The following is a 13,470-nucleotide window of genomic DNA, read 5'->3' on the forward strand; positions in this document are numbered from 1 at the left end:
GTACCAACTCCATCTTATCATTGCGCACAACCGTCATTCCTCCTTTCTTTGGCACGACATGCACTGGGCTCACCCACTCACTATCGGCGACAGAGTAGATAATCCCTTCGGTAAGTAGCTTAAGGATCTCCTTGCGCACGACCTCCATCAGAATAGGATTCAATCGTCGCTGGGCGTCTCGCTTGGGTGCAGCTCCCTCCTCTAGGTTGATCTTGTGCATGCATATGGCTGGACTAATGCCACGTATATCTCCTAAGTTCCATCCCAGCGCTGCTTTATTTCTCTTCAACACCTCGAGCAGCGCTGCCTCTTGCTTCCAAGTCAGCGTGGAAGATATGATCACTGGTTTCTCCTCGCCTTCTTCTAAAAAAACATACTTGAGATTGGGAGGGAGTTCCTTCAGTTCCAGCGCTGGCCTCTTGGTTCTTATCTGTTCATCAATGGGCAGCTCTGTATGGCAGGGCAGCACTGAGCTCGGCATAGCTGGGCTGGACATGGCTGAACTCGGCAGAGCTGGCTGGGTAGAGCTGAAGAGTGCTGAGCTCGGCAAGGCTGGCAGAGCTGAGCTGGGTAGCGCTGAGCTCGGCAGGGCAGAGCTGAACTCTTCAGCTTCCCGAGCTAATTCCTCCATATCAGCCGATCCAAGCCATTAATAGCATCTATATATGAGCATTCATTTATGAAATTTTTAGAAGGCATTGCGCGATTTTTGTGCACCGAGAAAGACACCGACTCCCCCAACACCGTCATTTTAATAGTTCCATGTTTAACATCAATCAAAGTGTTAGTGGTCGCCATGAAGGGTCTTCCTAACAGCAGAGTATGGTCTCTACCATTCTCATGAACATCCCCAATCTCAAGCACTACAAATTCGATGGGCACAATCAAACCCCCGACTCTGACTAGAATATCCTCTACTATCCCACGGGGATACCTAACGAACCTATCAGCGAGTTGTAGACACATGCGAGTGGATTTCAAATTACCTAACTCTAATTGTTGAAAAATAGAGTAAGGCATCAAATTAATTCCCGCCCCCAGATCTAACATACCCGTGGCTTCCTTACCATTTCCCAAAGCTATATTAATCACAAAGCTACCTGGATCGCGCTGCTTTGGTGGTAAGGATTGCTGCATGATTGAGGTCGCTACTTCTAAGACTAGAATCTTTTCATTGTCCCCGAACTTCCGCTTGTTGGAGACCAACTCCTTAAAAAACTTCACATACACCAGGACTTTCCTGATCACATCAAGGAGGGGCAGATTCACGTTCACCTTGGCAAGCATGTTGTAGAAGTCAGCGAACTGTTTATCCAGCTTTTCATTCCTCAATCTGCTCGAAAAAGGGATCGGAGGTCGATAAGGTGTGGTAGACTTGTGAAGTTTATCCTCATTTCCTTCCTCCACCTCTCCATCTTTTGGTTGCCTATGCTGGTCTGCCTTCTCTCCATCGCTAGAGCTGGTCATAGCTGAGCTCAGCAGCTCTGGTTTGGTCTGAGCTGAGCTCGGAAGCTCTAGTCTGGTCTGAGCTGAGCTCGGTAGCTCTGGCCTGGTCTGAGCTGAGCTCGACAGGGCTGGCTTCCAGCTCTGGTCTGCCTTCAAGGCTGGATTTGGCATAACAGAATTCTGTAGAGCTAGAGTTTGTAAAGTGGAATGTAGCAGAGCTGAAGTCTGCATAGCTGGGTTCGGCAGCGCTGAATTCTACAGAGCTGGATTTGGCAGTGCTGGGTGTTTAGCCCTATTTTGTGATGTTTTTATAGGCCTTTTTGTTGTGCATTCGAGCATGCTTCGTGTCTTTTTGATCGATCCTTCACTTGCTCGATGTTATTTGGGTGTGCTACTGTCGTGTGCAGGAATCGGAAGTTACAGAGCGTTTTGGCATCGTTGGGAGCAATTTCTGGTGAAATCAGCGAAGACTGCCTACGGCGCCGCCGTGTCACTGCGGCCGCTGTCCACGGCGCCGCCGTCTTACGGCGGCCGCCGTCATGAAGCCGGCCACTGCCCCACGGTGCGCACCGTGCAAATCTTGAAGATTCTGCGACGGCCGCCCACGGCGTCGCCGTCCCACGGCGGCAGCCATCCCTGTGTAATCCGGCAGTTACGTTTTTTTCCGTATTTAAGCCCTCTTTAGGGTTTTTCAAACAACTTCCGACCCCAGCAGCTTCCAGGCGATTTTCCCTTGTTTTCCCTTAGTTTTAGAGTAGTTAGAAACATCACAAACATCTTTGGATTCGTTGGATTAAAGTTAATGTCATTTAGCATTCCGTTGGATTGGATTTCCGGATCGTACGCTTATGTAAGAACTCAGTTTATGTTTTCTATATGAATGAATGCTAGTTTATTTCCATTGCTTAGTTTATTGATGCTTAGTATTCAATTGATTAAATGTTTATTCTTTTATCTTGCCTAGATAATCGTTGTTACGAGTGTCAGACCCAACTACTCGATTAGAGTGTTTAGGTTTCCTTTCCTGTTTCCTGTGAGTAGCACGATCGAAGCCCTGCTAAGCCTTCCTTGAGAGACGACTTGAGTCACCTTACCGCCCTAGGACGACCTCGTATAAATTCGAGTCCATCCGCTAGGTGTTTTTGGATGAGTCAAATTTTGACGCCGTTGCCGGGGAAGGCTTTAGGCATTTGATTGTGTTGCATTGTTTTCCGTGTTTATTTTTTGTTTATTTCTTTTAACTCGGTTATTTTCTCCCTCCGGTGCGTTTGATTTGTTCGTTCGTGTTGTGTATGCAAGGACGTAGAAGCTTGAAGAGAAAGCTTGCACCTTACTACGACAACATTCACCTACCTCGTGAGGTCCTTTTAAGCCTGGAGGAGGAGTCCGAGTTCAGTTTGAGAAACCTTGTGGAATCACAGTTTCGAGAGGAAGACTGTGAAGAGAGAATCGCTTCCAATCCCATTCTGGAAGCCGTTGAGGAAACACTTTCCGTGCATTCTGAAGGAGAAGAAGAAGCTTGGCCTAATCCTGACCAAGAAGCCATGGCGGAGCAGAATGTACAGTACATGGGAGATTTCTCCAGGCCGGTCATCGGGAACACTAGCACCTCAGCGATAGTGCTTCCCACTGCGGTCCGAAATTATAATCTGAAGCCCAATGACTCAAACTTGCTGCCGCTCTTTCATGGGATGCCAAGTGAGGACGCTGACTCAACTAGAAACACCTCTAAGTTGACTTGCAATAGAACAAGGACATCCTAGCGATGGTAAGCTGACCCAGTGTCATCTCTCAAGGAAAGTCTTTAAGGGCTTTTAGTAATATCGTAAGAAAAAGTAATAAAAGAAAGCAGTAAAGGTTTTGATTTAAAAACGTATCTTAAACTTAAACGTAAATTGAACTTAAACTTAACCTAGGCAATAATTTAAACAACTCGAATTAAACCTAACTTAAGAAATTAAATACTTGTAAATTTAAAGACTTCTAATCTAGGCATGAAACTAAAGTGCATAATTTAAATTGCATAATTGAAAAGAAAGCATAAACAATAACGAAAAGCATAAACATGATTAAACGAAAATAACTTGAATTAAAATACGAAATACCGTAATTGTCTTGAACGTGTAATTGTGTCACTCAATCACAATCCAAGAAACTAAACTAAAAACGAAATTGAAATCTAACTTAGAACAATAAAAACTCGAAACTATGAACAACTATGAAAGCAAGTAAATCCTAAGCTTCGGATGCCAACAGATCTCAAAGATGGCGTCTAAAACTAGGGCAAAAGATTGATTATTACAATGAAAAGTATGGCCCTATTTATAGACTTCAAATTCTTAAGGATCACCACGGAAGTTGCCATGCAAAGAAGAATTCTAAAGGCAATAGAATCGTGCAAAATAAGGCAACTTCCAGCTGGATGCACGCTTCTGGAAAACACTCCTACTCTCGCCAACTTCGCAGCTCTCGCTAGAGGAATGGATGATTTCCCTGACCTCGCCAGAGAAATGGTTTGCCAGCGGAATGATGATCTCTCTGGCATTCGCCAGAGGAACGGTGAATTCTCTGCTATCGCCAGAGGAACGGCGATTTCTCTGGCTTCTCTGACTATTGAGCGCTGGACTTTACTTCTCTGATGCTGGCGCTTCTTGGTAAAGGAATATGTGATTCCTCTGCTCTGGCTTCTCGATTCCTTTGACTAGCGACTTCTCTGACTGGTGATTCCTCTGGCGCTTCGATTCCTCTGATTTCTCTGACGCGGGTCTTCGGCTGACTTCTCTGGTCTGGCTACAGAGTTATGCTAAAAACACCCTCTTTAGCCCCGAAATCTCCAAAATTATATTCTTCCATCTAAAAACCTAATCCTCCTGCGAAGCATCAAACAAGCCATAAAACGCATCAATTTCCAGAAGATTCTCTTAAAATAAAGCTTATATAAACCCCAAAATTTAGCACAATTAAGCATAAATCAACCCCCCCACACTTAGCCTTTTGCTTGTCCTCAAGCAAAATCCAAATGAATCATAGGAAGAGATTGATTTCAACAATGCTAATTTCCAATCCAAACATTCACAAGTCAATTCCAGATTTTACAATCAACACACATTTTCTCGACCATGCAAGTAATTCAAAGTTTAAGAAGCAACAAAAGAGTAATGCAAGTAATTCGATCAGACCCAATTCTCCGCTAGAAGTGAATTCCCTAATGTGATCGCCTTTATAATCAATATCACCATTTTTCACACTTTGTGTGCTTAAGATTTTCGACAGTTGAGCCATAATTCATGAAATAAAATCATTTGGATGCAATCCAAAGTCTTTTCACGTGGTTTCCCATGCTCATAATTGAACTAGAGGAGCAGAGACTCAGAGCTGTCACGTTTCAGAACAGGCCAGATGTTTCAGAGCTGAAAATTTTGAAGTTGGCAATGGCAATTCGTCCATGTTTTTCACATTTCACAGATAAGATACGATCGTAGGCAATCACAATGACAACACTCCTTCTAGCATCTACCGGACAAATCACGTTTTACTAACTTACAATCATGTTGCAACAAAACTCAAATTCTTTGCACAAACAAGAAACATATATCAAGAGTAAAACAAGAATAACCACCATTCATTCACAAACCCGAAATTCGCATCAAAAACCATGTACTCTTCCACAAATTCATAAGAACTCGCAAGATTCGAGACTAAAAACTAAGCATAGAAAGATTAATCTCGCCCAATTTGAAAGCATAAGCACAATAAGACACCCCCCACACTTAAAGCATGCCATGCCCTCAGGGCATAAAAGAAATAAGAAGAGTTGAGAAAAACGTCCCTGATTATCGGCATGGAAAAATTGAAGCATCGTGCGAGGTGGTGAAGAGGGGAATTCGCTGTCTGTGGCAGACTGAAGAGTGGCTACGCTGAAGCAGGTCAGCGCTGAAAATAAGACATGCTCACCAAGCATCATAGTATCCGCAAAGCAACCAAAACTTAGGAAAGACACGAAACACCCAACTAAAAACAAAGAAAAATAAAAACTAAAAACAAGCCAACGGTGGGTTGCCTCCCACCAAGCGCTAGAGTTAGAGTCTCCAGCCCGACTTCAGATCTGAACTTCAGCAAGGGTTGTGCAGAGCTTGAGACTCCACTTCCATAGTCTGACTCTGGTGCTCGTAGTATGGTTTCACTCGATGGCCATTCACTCTGAAACTCTCATTCGTGTTTTCATTGAGTAGCTCAACAGCACTATGCTCAAACACCTCCTTAAGTAAAAACGGACCACTCCACCTAGATTTCAGCTTTCCCGGGAATAACTTAAGTCGAGAATTGAACAAAAGTACTTTCATTCCAGGGCAAAGCTTCTTATGGCAGATACGGCGGTCATGGAGTCGCTTCACTTTGTCCTTGTAAATCCTCGCATTCTCATATGCCTCATTGCGTAGCTCATCTAACTCCTTCATTTGCAGTGTGCGCTGCTTCACGGCAGAGTCCAAGTCATAGTTGGACTCTATCTCCACCGGCAGATGGCAAGCCTTGCCGTATACTAGACGGTATGGACTCATCCCAAGCACGCCCTTGAAGGCAGTTCGGTATGCCCAGAGAGCGTCATTCAACTTTGCGGACCAGTCCTTGCGCGAGGGCTGCACCGTTTTCTCCAAAATCCCCTTGATTTGCCGATTGCTCGTCTCGGCTTGTCCAGAGGTTTGTGGATGATATGGTGTTGCAACCTTGTGCGTGATCCCATTCTTCTTCATGAGCTTTGCAAACAACTTATTGCAGAAGTGCTTGCCTCCATCGCTAATGATAGCTCTAGGAAATCCGAATCTAGAAAGAATGTTCTCTTGCACAAACTTAAGCACCACATTAGCATCACATGTCCGCGTGGGGATAGCCTCAACCCATTTGGACACGTAATCTACAGCAAGTAAAATATATTGAAACCCATGCGAAGTAGGAAATGGCCCCATGAAATCAATGCCCCACACATCGAAAATTTCGACAATTAAAATGCTTTGGAGGGGCATCTCATTCCTGCGGCCAATATTTCCTACTCTCTGACACCGATCGCAAGCAAGAGTGAAGGTGTGTGCATCTTTGAAAATGGAAGGCCAAAACAAACCAGATTGAAGAATTTTATGTGCTGTTTTCTGCCCCCTAAAGTGTCCACCACAATGATCCTCATGGCACATTTTTAACACTTGTTGTTGTTCCTCTGTCGGCACACACCGTCGAATGACATCATCCTTTCCAAGCTTGAAAAGGTGAGGAATCTCCCAATAATAGTGTCTGCATTGAGCTAAAAATCTCTTTCTTTCCTGCGATGTCAGCTCAGGCCGTAGAATACCACAAACTAAGTAATTGACAATATCTGCATACCAGGGCTCGGCAGTGCTGCTCTTATCAAGGGTTAATACATATGTATGCTCAAAAGGAAAAGATTCAGGGATGCAATTGAGACTCGATTCTATCAGATTTTTATCCAATCGGGAAAGGTGGTCAGCTACGTGATTCTCGCTCCCTTTCCTATCCCTGATCTCTACATCAAACTCTTGCAACAGTAAGACCCAACGGATGAGACGAGCTTTAGCCTGAGGTTTAGTCATCAAGTATCGAAGTGCAGCATGGTCACTATGGACAATGACCTTAGACCCAATGATGTATGCTCGAAATTTATCTAAGGCAAAGACCACAGCAAGCATCTCTTTTTCAGTAGTGGTGTAATTTACTTGAGCGCTATTCAAAGTTAAACTAGCATAGTAAATCACACGTAACATCCTATCCACACGCTGACCTAGCACCGCTCCTACAGCAGAGTTAGACGCATCACACATGATCTCAAAGGGTAATGACCAATCGGGTGCAATCACAACCGGGGCAGAGCTCAACTTAAGTTTTAATGTTTCAAAGGCATGCATGCAAGAGTCATCAAAATTAAAAGGAACGTCCTGAGCTAGTAGTTTGCATAGAGGTTGGCTAATTTTAGAGAAATCTTTAATGAAACGTCGATAAAAACCGGCGTGACCTAAGAAACTCCTAATCCCTTTGACATCAATAGGGGGTGGCAACTTTTGGATTACCTCCACCTTAGCTCTGTCGACCTCTAGTCCATGCTTAGACACCACATGACCCAAGACAATCCCACGAGTAACCATGAAATGACTCTTTTCCCAACTCAAAGTTAGGCCACTTTCAATACACCTTTTCAACACAACATCAATCTTAGTTAAACAATCATGAAAAGACTGCCCAAAAACCGAAAAATCATCCATAAAAACCTCCACGCATTTACCAATCATATCAGAGAATATGGACATCATGCATCGTTGAAACGTCCCGGGCGCATTGCACAATCCGAACGGCATCCTCTTCCATGCAAATGTCCCAAAAGGCGTGGTGAATGCAGTCTTGACTTGATCTTCCGGTGCGATTGCGATTTGGTAGTATCCTGACAAACCATCTAGAAAACAATAAAAATCATGTCCTGCTAAACGGTCTAACATTTGATCAACAAAAGGAAGAGGAAAGTGATCCTTTTTGGTGACGGCATTGAGTTTCCTGTAGTCGACGCACATCCGCCATCCCGTGGTAGGGCGCGTCGGTACCAACTCCATCTTGTCATCGCGCACAACCGTCATTCCTCCTTTCTTTGGCACGACATGCACCGGGCTCACCCACTCACTATCGGCAACTGAATAGATAATCCCTTCAGCAAGAAGCTTAAGGATTTCCTTGCGCACAACCTCCATCAGCATAGGGTTCAAGCGTCGCTGGGCATCTCGCTTGGGTGTAGCTCCTTCTTCTAGGTTGATCCTGTGCATGCATGTGGCTGGACTAATGCCACGTATGTCACCTATGCTCCATCCCAGCGCTGCTTTGTTTCTCTTCAACACCTCGAGCAGCGCCTCTTCTTGCTCTAGAGTCAGACTAGACGAGATGATGACTGGCTTCTCATTTCCGTCTTCTAAAAAGACATACTTGAGATTGGTTGGGAGTTCCTTCAATTCGAGTGCTGGTTTCTTTGCCCCCACCTGTTCCTCCTCTAAGCTGGGCAATGCAGGTTTGGGCAGTGCAGGATTGCTGGGCAGGTCAGCGCTGCCAGGGCTGAAGTCAGAGCAGCGAAGCTCTCGCGTCAGAGCAACGCCGAACTCTTCAGCTTCCCGCGCTAGTTCTTCCATGTCTGCTGATCCAGCGCAAACTTCCTCGCATTCCTGCTCCTGTAAAAATACCTTCTCAACCAAGCCATTAATAGCATCTATATATGAGCATTCATTCATAAGGTTGACCGAAGGCATAGCCCGATTTTCATGCACTGAGAAAGACACCGACTTCCCCAACACTGACATTTTAATAGTTCCATTTTTTACATCAATCAACGTGTTAGTGGTCGCCATAAAGGGCCTTCCTAATAGCAAAGTATGATCTCTACCATTCTCGTGCACATCCCCAATCTCCAGTACGACAAAATCAACGGGCACTATCAGACCCCCGACTCTAACTAGGATATCTTCTACTATACCACGGGGATACCTGACGGACCTATCAGCAAGTTGGAGGCACATGCGAGTAGATTTTAAATTACCTAACTCTAATTGTTGATAAATAGAGTAAGGCATCAAGTTAATCCCAGCCCCCAGATCCAACATACCCGTGGCTTCCTTACCATTTCCCAAAGCAATATTAATCACAAAACTACCTGGATCGCGTTGCTTGGGTGGTAAAGATTGCTGCATGATTGCGTTTGCAACTTCGGAGACCAACACATTCTCATTATCACCGAACCTTCTTTTGTTGGATGCCAATTCCTTGAAGAATTTCACATATGCAGGCACATTTCGGATCACATCAAGAAGAGGCAAATTCACATTTACCTTGGCCAACATGTTGTAGAATTCTTCAAACTGACGGTCCTGCTTTTCGTTTCTCAATCTGTTCGGAAAAGGAATCGGTGGTCGATATGGTGCATTAGCTTTGTGGAGCTTGACCTCCTTCTCCTTCTCTCCTTCCTTTTGCTTGTCTGCCGTCTCTCCATCAGTCGGGCTGGTCAGCGCTAAGCTCGGCAACTCTGGTCTAGGCTGGACAGAACTTGGCAGCTCTGCTCTGGTCACGGTAGAGCTTGGCTGCTCTGCGCTGGTGAAAGCAGATCTCGGCTGCTCTGCGCTGGTCAAGGTAGAGTTCGGCTGCTCTGCACTGGTCAAATTAGGAACTTCCACTTTGTTATCCACCATCTTACCACTGCGAAGAACAGTTACAGCAAGAGCTTGATGCGTCTGAGCAGGTTGACCATGAAACTTCCCGGGTTGCTGTTGTTGTTGGATTTGATTCAAGGCACCGGAAAGTTGTCCAACCGTAGTCTCGAGCCTTTTGATCGTAGAAGCTTGAGACTCTATACTTTGTTTGCTCATCTCCATAAAGGCTTGCAGTGTTTCTTCGAGCGTGGATTTTTGTGGTGGAATCGACGGCGCATTCTGTTGCGGAAAGGATTGCTGTTGTTGGTATTGTGGTCTGTATGGTTGAGAAGGCCCCTGCGGTGGTGGGAAATACTGTTGTTGTTGATAACCAATCTGGGGTGGTCGACGGAATTGATTCCCCCCAAAATTTTGATTTCCCCATCCTCCATTCGGCTGACTCCTCCATCCTCCAACGATATTTTGTGGACCTTGATTCATGCTCTGGCCATATGGTCTATTCTGCACTTGATTGTAGGTTTGGAATCCTTGTGCTGCATAGATCTCAGCTTGTCCTTCCGGGGTAAACTCTCCCATTCTATGGCACTCACTAGCTCCATGGCTGAAATCTCCACAGATACCACACGGCTCAACATACTGTATGGCTGGGTTCTGCGGAGTTGACATTGGCAGAGCTGGATTCGGTTGAGTTGTCATCGGCGGCGCTGAGCTCTGAACTGGAGAATTTTCCATCTTTTCCATCTTGAGCTGTTGAACTTCTCGCATAATCGAAGCCAATTGTTGCTGCATCTCGAACTGATTTGTCACGGCACTAGCCTCCACTCTCCGTCCACGGACTGACTTCTGTTGGGAGTTTTCGGCCAAGGTCTTGAAAATCTCTTTCAGATCTACCGCAGTCTTCCGAGCTATGTTTCCTCCTGCCGTGCTGTCCACCATAAATTGGGCAGTTTGCACTAACCCATCGTAGAAGAACTGCATCAACATAACATTCGTGAATTGATGTTGAGGGCATTGACGGAGGAGTTCTTCATATCTCTCCCAAGCTTCATGCAAAAGCTCATCCGCTCCTTGGGTGAACTCCATTATTTTTGTTCTCAGCTCCTGTGTTTTGTGGCTTGGGTAGTATTTCAGCATAAATTTTTCACAAGCATCTCCCCACGTAGTGATAGAGTTGGGCGGCAGAGAGAGCATCCACGTCCTGGCCCGGTCTTTAAGTGCATAGGGGAAACACTTGAGCTTGAGTTGGTCCTCCGTGAGGCTAAGCAGAGGAATCGTTTGCACTTATGTGCAAAAGTCTTGGATGAATTGCAGAGCATCCTCGCTTGGCATCCCGTGGAACACCGGCAGCAAATTCGAGTCGTTGGGTTTGAGATTGTAGTTTCTCACAACAGTGGGGAGCACGATTGCCGACGTGTTGGTATCTCCAATTACCGGCCTGGTGAAGTCTCCCATATATTCCGTGTTCTGAGCCATCTCCTTCTTTTCCTTGTTTAAATTCTGCTTGGTGCAAAAATTGGCGGAGCTGGCCTCTTCCTCTTTAGTGTGTTTTGCCGTGGCTGTCGTGTGCTCTGGCTGGTCAGAGCTGGATGCCTCCTCTACTACGGTTTGCTCTGGAACGTCAAGATCGGAGTCAGAGCTGGAATTGGCGAGGCTTGCAGCGCTATCCTCGGAATCAGAGTCAGAGTATAATGCGTTTGCTCTAGTACGTGTTCGAGTGTTACCCAGCGGGGACGTTAATTTTCTTTTCCGACTACGGCGTCCCTGCATACACAACACTTAACACACGGGTGAAACGCACCGGGTGGAAAGAAAAGAAAAGTAAAAACAAAAACGTAAAAACTGGAAATTAAATAAAGCAAATAAAACGACACAACTAAAACGCCTAAAACTCTCCCCGGCAACGGCGCCAAAATTTGACTCAACTAGAAACACCTCTAAGTTGACTTGCAATAGAACAAGGACATCCTAGCGATGGTAAGCTGACCCAGTGTCATCTCTCAAGGAAAGTCTTTAAGGGCTGTCAGTAATATCGTAAGAAAAAGCAATAAAAGAAAGCAGTAAAGGTTTTGATTTAAAAACGTATCTTAAACTTAAACGTAAATTGAACTTAAACTTAACCTAGGCAATAATTTAAACAACTCGAATTAAACCTAACTTAAGAAATTAAATACTTGTAAATTTAAAGACTTCTAATCTAGGCATGAAACTAAAGTGCATAATTTAAATTGCATAATTGAAAAGAAAGCATAAACAATAACGAAAAGCATAAACATGATTAAACGAAAATAACTTGAATTGAAATACGAAATACCGTAATTGTCTTGAACGTGTAATTGTGTCACTCAATCACAATCCAAGAAACTAAACTAAAAACGAAATTGAAATCTAACTTAGAACAATAAAAACTCGAAACTATGAACAACTATGAAAGCAAGTAAATCCTAAGCTTCGGATGCCAACAGATCTCAAAGATGGCGTCTAAAACTAGGGCAAAAGATTGATTATTACAATGAAAAGTATGGCCCTATTTATAGACTTCAAATTCTTAAGGATCACCACGGAAGTTGCCATGCAAAGAAGAATTCTAAAGGCAATAGAATCGTGCAAAATAAGGCAACTTCCAGCTGGATGCACGCTTCTGGAAAACACTCCTACTCTCGCCAACTTCGCAGCTCTCGCTAGAGGAATGGATGATTTCCCTGACCTCGCCAGAGAAATGGTTTGCCAGCGGAATGATGATCTCTCTGGCATTCGCCAGAGGAACGGTGAATTCTCTGCTATCGCCAGAGGAACGGCGATTTCTCTGGCTTCTCTGACTATTGAGCGCTGGACTTTACTTCTCTGATGCTGGCGCTTCTTGGTAAACGAATAGGTGATTCCTCTGCTCTGGCTTCTCGATTCCTTTGACTAGCGACTTCTCTGACTGGTGATTCCTCTTGCGCTTCGATTCCTCTGATTTCTCTGACGCGGGTCTTCAGCTGACTTCTCTGGTCTGGCTACAGAGTTATGCTAAAAACACCCTCTTTAGCCCCGAAATCTCCAAAATTATATTCTTCCATCTAAAAACCTAATCCTCCTGCGAAGCATCAAACAAGCCATAAAACGCACCAATTTCCAGAAGATTCTCTTAAAATAAAGCTTATATAAACCCAAAAATTTAGCACAATTAAGCATAAATCAGACGCCTTACAGTTTATCCGTGACTTCTGCTCTCAAGTGCAAACCTTCCCACTGTTGGGACTCACCGAGGATCAGTTGAGACTCAAGTGCTTACCTTATGCACTCAAAGACCGAGCTAGGACGTGGTTACTGTCCCTGCCGCCGAGCTCCATCACCACATGGGGAGAGGCATGTGAGAAGTTCATGCTCAAGTACTATCCTAGTCACAAGACACAGGAGATTAGGAGCCAGATAATGAACTTCATGCAAGAAGCTGATAAGCCTCTCCACGAGGCTTGGGAGAGATTCCAAGAGCTCCTCCGCCAGTGCCCACAGCATCAGTTAGCACCCGTCATGTTGATGCAGTTCTTCTATGACGGATTGATTCAGACGGCATAGTTTATGGTGGACAGTACAGCGAGGGGCAACATTGCCCGAAAGATAGCTGATGAGCTTAAGGAGATCTTCAACACACTTGCCGCGAGTTCTCAACAGAAATCAGTTAGAGGAAGGAGGGTTGAAGCCAATGCAGTAGCTCCCAACAATGAACTTCAGAAGCAAGTAGCGGACTTGATGAGGCAAGTACAACACCTCAGAATGAACCAAGCAGAGGCCCCACCAGTTCACGTGCCACCAGCAGAAAGATGTGGCATATGTGGCGATTTTGGTCATGGAACCAACG

General features: G+C 44.9%; 1 non-coding gene across 1 annotated transcript; it reads right to left on the reverse strand.

The window, feature by feature from the left end:
• Positions 1–13,026: 13,026 nt before the first annotated feature.
• LOC130987320 (small nucleolar RNA R71) lies at positions 13,027–13,132 on the reverse strand. The gene has a single exon (XR_009089708.1). It is a non-coding gene; the product is annotated as a small nucleolar RNA R71 (small nucleolar RNA).
• Between the last annotated feature and the right edge of the window lie 338 nt (positions 13,133–13,470).

This window comes from Salvia miltiorrhiza, chromosome 5 (genome assembly GCF_028751815.1).
Source record: "Salvia miltiorrhiza cultivar Shanhuang (shh) chromosome 5, IMPLAD_Smil_shh, whole genome shotgun sequence".
Taxonomy (NCBI): Eukaryota; Viridiplantae; Streptophyta; class Magnoliopsida; order Lamiales; family Lamiaceae; genus Salvia; species Salvia miltiorrhiza.